The sequence below is a fragment of the Hibiscus syriacus genome, unplaced genomic scaffold (genome assembly GCF_006381635.1).
Source record: "Hibiscus syriacus cultivar Baekdansim isolate YM2019G1 unplaced genomic scaffold, ASM638163v2 tig00116997_pilon, whole genome shotgun sequence".
NCBI classification, from domain to species: Eukaryota; Viridiplantae; Streptophyta; class Magnoliopsida; order Malvales; family Malvaceae; genus Hibiscus; species Hibiscus syriacus.
Window position 1 is genome coordinate 4,387,822 of NW_024063513.1, and position 8,139 is coordinate 4,395,960.

General features: G+C 36.8%; 2 pseudogenes; one reads left to right on the forward strand and one right to left on the reverse strand.

Annotated features, from left to right (window-relative positions):
* Positions 1-4,297: 4,297 nt before the first annotated feature.
* On the forward strand, positions 4,298-5,312 carry LOC120194471 (annotated as a pseudogene).
* A 1,014-nt stretch (positions 5,313-6,326) lies between these two features.
* On the reverse strand, positions 6,327-8,064 carry LOC120194473 (annotated as a pseudogene).
* Between the last annotated feature and the right edge of the window lie 75 nt (positions 8,065-8,139).

The following is an 8,139-nucleotide window of genomic DNA, read 5'->3' on the forward strand; positions in this document are numbered from 1 at the left end:
TACCGGCCAGTACCATACCGGTATCTGAAGAGGAGAGGGAACAACTACCGGACACAATTCTGGATAACACCCTTTGGGCTAAGACCGCTGTTGATTTTTATCTACATGAGCGGAGCCAGGGGTGTTTCACTGACATATGCAAGCTCACCGATGATATCTATTTGTTGCTTGATCGGTCTTGGTGGGGCGTATTATTAGGGGTCGAAGACAATGGCTATTTCGATGGGGGGGTAAGTCTTATATTTTTCTTATATTTCAATTTGATTAATTTTTTTTTAAATTTATGTAAGTCACTAATATATGTCTTTTTTTGTAAAACATATCGATGCGTGGGTGACACGTCTTCTAATAATAAGAAAACTTAAGAAAAATAAAAATATACGATATACAATTATGCCGACGTCTTTTCACGCCGTTCACTTGAAGAATGCACGAAATGAATCATTTGATTTGGGCAATGGACAAGCTAAACTTTATCCTGCATGGTGGGAGGTCGATAAGGTTAGTATTTATTTTAGATTGAGTTTAAAGGTTTTATGAAATAAGTGCGCAAATGAATGAATTATTACTTATGATTGCAGGTGTTTATCCCTGTTTTGGAACGTAAACATTGGATTCTCGTCGAGCTTCAGCTCCCATCCCTTAAGACAATAGTGTATGACAGCATGATAAATTACATATCATTGGCTGATTTAAGAGATGTTATTAAGGGATGGAGCTCTCATTTGGCTAAATTCTTGGATGCGATCAATTATTGGACTCGTTCTGGAAACAAGAAGCCAAAGAAGCTCAATATTACAGTTATTAGAGACGAGACCGCGCCACAACAAACGAGCGGAGCCAGAGGAGATTGTGGTCCTCTCGTATGCTTGGCGTTGGAGCGTTTGACGACGGGAAGCATCAAGTATCTACCTCCCACCGATAGAGATAAAGCTGCAGTAGGCTTGTGGTTTCGGCATTATATGGCTAAATCGATATATACGAGACGCTGCCTACTGCATCCGCGTTATAAAAATGTCCATAAACAATTGGTAAGTTTATATACTTTTGGTTTGAAAATGTTTGGTTAAGTACCTAGAATTCAATAATTTGCTGTTTGTAGGTTTTAGATGTGTAGAAAGTGTTGTTTGAACAAATGTTTGGTTTCTGCAGGTTAATCTCAGAAGTGAACTGCGTGAAAATGATGTCGAGCTGCAAAAGTTGATTCAATAGTTTAATTGATTGTTTTTTGATTGTTTAATTGATTTGTAAAAGTTGATTCAATAGTAGATGATCGGAAATAAGAATTATTGCTTATTTTTTGATTGTTTAATTGATTTGTAAAAGATGATTTGTAAAAGTTGATTTGTGTAATTGATGCGAATATAATTCTTATTTGTGCTTGTTTAATTGATTGAAATGTAATGGTTGATTTTGTTGATTTCAATCTGCATTATGTTGAAGGCAAAATTGACTATCGCAATGCGAAATGAAAATCGCAATGCGAAATGAAAATCGCAACGAGAGAATCGCAATGCGAAATGAAAATCGCAATGCGGAAATGAAAATCGCAATGGGAGAATCGCAATGCGATTTTAATTTCGCATTGCGATTATCTCGTTGCGATTTTCATTTCGCATTGCGATTTTCATTTCGCATTGCGATTCTCTCGTTGCGATTTTCATTTCGCATTGCGATTCTCTCGTTGCGATTTTCATTTCCGCATTGCGAAATGTAATGGTTGATTTTGTTGATTTCAATCTGCATTATGTTGAAGGCAAAATTGACTATCGCAATGCGAAATGAAAATCGCAATGCGAAATGAAAATCGCAACGAGAGAATCGCAATGCGAAATGAAAATCGCAATGCGGAAATGAAAATCGCAACGAGAGAATCGCAATGTGATTTTCATTTCGCATTGCGATTCTCTCGTTGCGATTGTAATTTCCGTGTTGCGATAGTCAAATGCATGCCTAATAGTGATAACAACTGAATAACAAGAGTTGGTTAAGTCAAAATGGTTGGCCTGAGTCATTAATTCAACTGAAAATGTTAAAAGTTCACACATAAAATGCATCTGGGAAACACCTTCTAACAGCGTTGTCAATTGAGTTTGCCCTATCGGATATGATTGTCAGATTGCTAATAGGACCTATGCAATCCCTAAGATGCCCCATAAACCATGTCCATGAATCAGAGGTTTCAGATTTGCCAACCCCGTAAGCTATTGGCAATATCCCATTGTTAGCATCCATGGCTACTGCTAATAAGTTTACTCCAAGGTATCGACCTTTCAAATGTGCTCCGTCAACTATAATAACTGGGCGCATGCAAGTAATAAACGAACGAATCTACAAAATAATATACACAAGAAATATAATCATTTAAATGTGAAATGCATGTAACTAACAAAAATGAGTCAACAAAATTATATTGATTTACTAACCGTAGCACCAATGGCGATAAACAGCAACTCAAAGCGTCCATCTCTATCTGTTTTGATATGAGTTACCGACCCAGGATTTTTCAGCTTTAAATTGTGACAATAAGCCGGCAGTTGGGCAAACGATGCTTCTGGCGACCCCCTCAACAATTCCAAGGCATAACATTTGGCTCTCCAAGCTTGAGAATATGATATACTAATCTTGAACCGAGCATTCATGTCAGTCATAATTTCATGTCCCCGATATAGGAACGGATGTCGCCGGAGAGAGTGATAGATGGAGATGGAATGAGTTGCGATTTAGGGATTTAGTTTATAATTTCAGTGTTATATACCCAAAATTTCAGTGTTGTGATTTACAGATTCTCGTTGCGATTTACGGATTATCGTTGCGATTTACAGATTCTCGTTGCGATTTACGGATTATCGTTGCGATTTACAGATTCTCGTTGCGATTTACGGATACGCGTTGCGATATACGGATACGCATTGCGATTTACCCATATGCGTTGCGATTTACGGATACGCGTTGCGATTTACGGATACGCGTTGCGATTTATGTGTTCGCGTTGCGATTTTCATATTCGCGTTGCGATTTTGGAAAATCGCAACGCGAATTTGTACTATCGCATTGCGATTTTCAAGAATCGCGTTGCGATTTTGGAAACTGATTTGCGATTCTGGGGATCGCGTTGCGATTTTTATTTCGCGTTGCGATTTTGTTGGTCATTTTGGCAAATCCAAAAAAAGTTGGTTAAAATCGTATATTATAACTTTTTTTTGGTCACTGAGGCGATTTTCAATTTAATATTAAGAATTTATTAAAATTAATAACCGATAGCGAAAATAAAATATTTTTTTAATATCTTAAACAATGACCTTGTAATTTATAAAGTATAAAAATGATTTATTGATAATAATATTTTATTTTGTTGATTTCTTCAATTATTAAATGTTATAAATCGATCTCTCAATTATAAAATTAAATCATTTGACTATTAAAAATTATAAAATGATAACTTAATTGTTGTATTTTTAAATTATTTTTTTATTAAAAATTTAACGGCGCTCTAAGTTTGACGTTAACTTATTGATTTAAATATATATTAAAATCAGATCTCATAATCATTTTAAGTGTATTTTGTGGATCAATTCTCTATTTATATTATGTTGTTGAGTTAATGCTCGAAACATTAGGATATCTAGTCAGTATTTGAAATAACGACGATACTAATAGACATTATTAAAATATAATTATATCATATGACAATAAATATCTTAACGTCCAATTCAAATAAACTTTAATTTTTAACCAAAAAAAAAAGATAAATTTAAATTATATAAATAGTCAATAATTATTTTATAAATTTTAATATTCCGATAATTCAACAGAATAATTTCTTATAGGTAGATACTACTACTACTAATGTTCATCCAAATGATCCAATAAAAATGGAAAGCTTCAATTTGCCTTAAATTTGTATGAGTTCGACGCTTCTTAGAGATTCAATTAGGATTTGATTTTCAAAAGCAGTTTGGGAAATTCTAGCACTTTTTTCAGGTAAGTTTTGATTCAATTGTTCCTTGGAATTAAAGATTTAGGGTCTTTATTGAGCTTGATGATGGTGGGACTGATTTTATATTCCTGGAAAAGATAAATAGGTGATCAAGAGTTGGGTAGTAAAAATGATCTGTCAAAAAGGAACAGGAATATGAAGTTTAACTCTCTTTTTTCCAAAAAAAGAAACGTTGTATAATGGGCGGTTTTCATATTGTTAAATTAGGTCAGATTTAGAATTCTGTGATTTACAGTTGAGAAAGTTAATTTTTTTTTGAGTAATTTTTAAAGGTATTTGTTGGTTAATTCGATAATAATGGAGGAAGCTAGGTTTTGAATTTATTTCCTTTTATAAAGAGAAAAAATTCAGAAGGATTTTAGAACCTTCAGGATTTAATTTTTCTCCAAAGTGTAGGAATTTTCCGTCGGTGCCAAAGCCCTCTCATGGTGGGAGGAACTCTCTCACGGACTGGACTGAACGTGAGACATTTGTTTTACTAGATGCTTGGGGTGACCGTTTCTTGCAACGTGAGAGGAAGAGTCTTCGATCCGAGGAATGGAAAGAAGTTACAGATTATGTTTCGGAGGTTTCATAGATTGTAAGGACCGACACCCAGTGTCGCAATCGACTGGATACATTAAAGAAGAAGTACAAGAAGGAGAAGGCTATGCTGGCAGAGACTTGTGCTACCACTAGCAAATGGGTTTATTTTAGGAAGATGTATATGTTAATGTCAACTCCTCCACAGCAGGGTGGACTGTCTTGTGGTTTGGAATCGGGTGAGGCTGTATTCACGAACTCTAGGCCTTACTCGAGCCGGTCAAATGATATGGACGAAATGAGGGATAGTCCAGCAAATTCAGAATCTGGTGATAGTGATGAGGACATCTCAGATGGACTGCCTCCTAAAAAGAGAAGATTCAGGAGGCTATGTGATGAGGGTTCTTCATTCCGGCTGCTTGCAGATTCAATCCATAAATTCAGCGACATATATGGAAAGATTGAGAATGGTAAAAGGCAGCAGATGTTGGAATTAGAGAAGATGAGAATGGATTTTCATAGGGAGATGGAAATGCAGAAGTGGCAGATCATGGAAAGTGCACAAGCTGAGATTACAAAAATACAGCAGGGCGATAAAGAGGATAACTCCACCGAGAATGCCAGCGGGTAATGCACGCAAAACCCAGTTATATTCACCATTTCGATTCAATGTTGAATGCTAAATGTTGTTGTATAATATGTTGGAGCCTGTTGCCAAACGCTATTGTGAGTTAGATTTTTATTTTTGAGCCTTCATGGTTATATTTCACTGGTCACCCTTTTTGCCCTCCGTTGATGTCACCAACGATCAAGCTTGAAATATGCAATCTAGTTATAAAACATTATTTTGTTTTCGGAAAGGACAAATAGATCTCATAATTAGGTTTAGGTTTCTAAAGTCTAATACGTGATAGTCAACAATGCACGGTCCCTTGTACATTATCTAGTTTGGAGCTGAATTAAGGTTTCTCTACACTAGTACGATGATTAGTTCTATCGGTCAGTTTTTTACTTTTTGTGAAGCGAGGCCATGAGGCAAATATACTGGAGTAGAAAGATGGCCTAAACCTTGTACTTTTCTAGTACATTGACATCAAATTTGGAGTCATCTGACACGGTTGTTCATATAAACTGTTTATACGATGACCAAGTTGATCAATGGCAGATGTATGCATATGCCCATTCAGTGAAACTATTGCTTTTTATCATAACAATCCCACATAATTAGACTCCTCTCATATCATCTTTGAAGATTACGTAGTGCAAACTCCAACCCTTTTCATGCCCATAAAAATGCATATTTCTCTAATCTTCAAACTCGCAGAAGTTTGACGAAAAACTCGTGCTAATAAGTAACCGAAATACCAGCGTGTCACTTGGCTCGAGGCAGAAACAAGTTTGAAGAAAAACATTATAGGTGAAATGTATTGTCGGCAAAACGTCCAATAGCCTTGATTTGAGAACAGTTTGAAGAGTTTATCCATGAAAGCACGATTATTCTTATCTGCAAGCGAGTAAAAAGTAAAAACAAAACCGGAAGAATCTTCATACCCAGAAATAATGTGAAACCCTAACTGAAACCAGTAAAAATACAGAATGCTGAGAAAATCAACATTACCCAGAATCGGAAGTGATTACTAATCCCAAGATAGACCCTACAATCATGAAATGAATCAACACTTAAAATCCTCGTAAAAAGAGTAAAATTCAACCACCCTTAACATCAAATATTAGCAGGCAAGACTAATTGCAGTCCCTCTCTTGAAACCCCGGATTCTAAAGATCCGCTCTTAATAGCAAGTCTTTGCCGACATTGCAGAGAGAAGGCTTATAAAGTTGTAAAAGGATCACCAACGTACTCTTCTATCAGCCTACCCAAGAGCTGGTGTTAAGGGTCTTTCAAAATAGTCGTTATACATAAGGACACCGTATTTTGGCTGCAAAAATCATCACAATACCAGTAGGCTAATAATTTAGGCAGCACTTGAAGTAGTCTCTGACTTGTCAGTTTCCATTGGTTCTGCAGAAGTTGGAGGTGCTTCACCATTGCTTGCTGCTGTACTCTCACACGGGTTCATGTTGCGATTGGCTTCCGTGCCATCTGCACCCTGTGGCTGAGCCTCACTTCCCTGACTAGGTGTAGCTGGTGGTGTTTCAGGCGTGGCTGGTTGAACTAGTTTCGCTTTCGTCATTATTGGTCTGCAAAACCTGTTTAAAGAAAAACTCGATATCTAAGCATAAAGTATGAATAAAACAGGAATCTACAAAACCTTGAGAAAGTGAAATAGCGGGTACCTGTCTAGTGCTTCGTCATTCTTTCTCAACTCGGCTGACGAAAGAACCAGAGTGACATACTTAGGAAGTTGATCTTGCTAATGTTTTTCTTTCTTAGCCAGGCCTCAGCTTCCCCCCACTCATTCAAAACCTATAGTGTACCACAATAATTTAGATCTCAGCAATAGAAGGGGGTCAAAATAGAGAGGATAAGGGGGGACTATTACCTTTTGCTTCTCTAAAGTTCAATGTGATCAAACTTTGGGTCACTTGACATGGCTGCTTCCCTATAACTGTTAATACAGTAAGTAAGCTGATCAAGAACAGTTCCCCTTCGCAGCATATTCTTTGTAACGCTCTTCAATAGGATCCCCTTGCTGTAAAATTAAGACTCCTGTCAGTTGGGCATATCATACAGTCAACCTAAAAGATAACAGAAAGAGAATGATTACCTTATTAAGCTCTTCGAGCTTGGCAACATAGACGCCCTTTGTTTCGTCCTCTCCATCTTCATACAGGCAATCCTCTGTTTCCTGAAGCTTAGCAGCGAATTCTTCCTTCTCTGGAGCAGTAACAAAATCATGTTAGTTGTCACTAAGCTGAGGACATCGCACACTAATTACTTCTAAGATCATAACAGGCAAATAACAATTTTGAAAAATTAGATGAAGACAATTTACCTTATTCCTCATGTCATAGACATAGGCCTCGATTGCATTCTTTTTATCCTTTGTTTCTTCCATAACCCTATCTTGCAAAGTCATTTCAAACTCCTCCACTGCTTTTTGAACATCTGCAGGTAACATTGCACCATAAACCAACTCTGCCACTGGGACATTTGTTTTCTTGACCTTCTTGGGAGCCTCAACCTATATGACAGGCAGAACGTATAAAAAAATTATTCCATATAAAAACAAAATACACAGGCTCCAAAAATACTCCATATATGAAACAACTACAGTTTTGAAGACTAGGAGTAAGCCCCTAGAGGCAACACAACCATTCTAACAATTCTTGCGTATAGCATGGAGATCAAAAACACCTACTTTGCTATCAGTTTCCGTTTGCATAGGCTTGTCCCCTGACTCATGAGCACCATTTTCAACCCCTGCCAAATCGACTATACCCTTGACGTATTGCATGTTAACATCCGTCTCCTAGGCATTGGGGTTAGCAGTATCTATAGGTGCTTCATCAGTTTCCATCTTAGCATCTTCCTTAGCCGGCTCTTTTGAAACTCGAACCCCAACATCTTCCTCTTCCAAGAGTTAAAAACAAATGAAAGTAGTTTTTCTTTCAACATAAATAAAAAAGATTTATCCACAAAAACTTACCGTTGCAGA